This window comes from Nicotiana tabacum, chromosome 1, assembly GCF_000715075.1.
Source record: "Nicotiana tabacum cultivar K326 chromosome 1, ASM71507v2, whole genome shotgun sequence".
In the NCBI taxonomy this organism is placed as follows: domain Eukaryota; kingdom Viridiplantae; phylum Streptophyta; class Magnoliopsida; order Solanales; family Solanaceae; genus Nicotiana; species Nicotiana tabacum.
The window spans coordinates 134998466-134999894 of NC_134080.1; positions in this window are offsets into that span (position 1 = coordinate 134998466).

Consider the following 1429-nt stretch of genomic DNA (forward strand, 5'->3'; position numbering starts at 1 on the left):
AGGTGACCCAAATGAATACTCCGGTCAAGAGTAACCTATTTGGGCAAACTTCCAGCCAAAACGAGCAGAAACTTCAAGAAAATCTCAAAACGCAAATATTAGGTCAAACCATATATCCGGGATTCGACGAGTTCCAGGGATTATTTGGAGAAATTGTTGGGGATTTTGAGTTTAGAGAGGCCTGGTAATTATAGGGTGTGAACTTGGGGTCGATTGGGGTTGTGTCACTGGTCGGTGGGGTTTGGGAATTTGGGAGCGGCTAGGTTAACTAGGGTTTATGAGAGATACGAAATGGGGGGGTTCGAAATGGGGAGGATCGGTTAAGACAGTCTTATGTCGAATGGAAGGTTAGTTCGTAACCGTTCGATCACTAGGATCCAATAGTTGTGATCAAAGATGGGCGAAACGGGGTTGTTTGGTTTAGATAGAGGGCTGGACCCGGTAATTTTATGTCGGGCTTGGATTTGCGGCTGGTTTGGGGTGTGTTTGGTTCGGATTTGGGGTAACATTTTTGGGCTTCAGCATTAATTGGCCCAGTGAAATTAAAGATCAAGCTTTCTTTTCTTTTTTCTCTTTTAATCCTTTTTCTTTTGTTTTTCTTTTCTTTTTCCTTAATTAATAAAAGTCCTAAATTAATATAATTTGAAAAATCAAACTAATTATCAAATCATAAAATTAATAAAAATTTAATGATCCTAAATTAAAAGAGAAAATTAATAATCCCAAGTTAAAAGCTAAGAATGCAAAAATGAGTCATTTTTGTGATTTTTATTTTTAAATAAAGCAATTAATTAATTAATTAATTCTAAAAACATGGAAATAGAATCTAAATGCAATGCATGGTATTTTTGGTACTTTTCATGATTTTAATAAAAGTAAACATGCATAGAAATGCAAACAATTAACAAAAAGTCCTACAAAAATCCTATAAAATTGCAAACAATTGGGGAAAATCCATTTCTTTAATTTGAAGGAGTATTTCACATAGGGAAAATATCACGTGCTCACAGCTGCCCCTCTTTACTCGGAAACACGAAGAGTTTTCGGGCAAAGATAAAGTGAGCGGATACGAGCGATTTTTGTCCGTTTGAATACTCTGTGGGAAACATTTTTTGAAAGATCTGACAGAACCCTGCTTCCGAGGTTGCCTACATATCCTTGGCTCTAAAGGAATCAGGTCAGTGTAGTTCGGAAAGTTTTGGTAGCTGGGACTACCGGGAGCCTGTGATTTCATTGTTGTTGCTGCTGCTACTGCGTTCTGAACTCCTTATCACACCGAGAAAAAATAAAAAGAAGTTAGGCTAAACTATGATCTACGAATTGCAAGAATCCTATCTACACATCTTCAAACTTGGTCTTGTCGCTTCTGTAGTTCTGTTGTGCATCTTGAACTGTTGACTTACACTCTCGAGGCAAGATTCTGATGTTG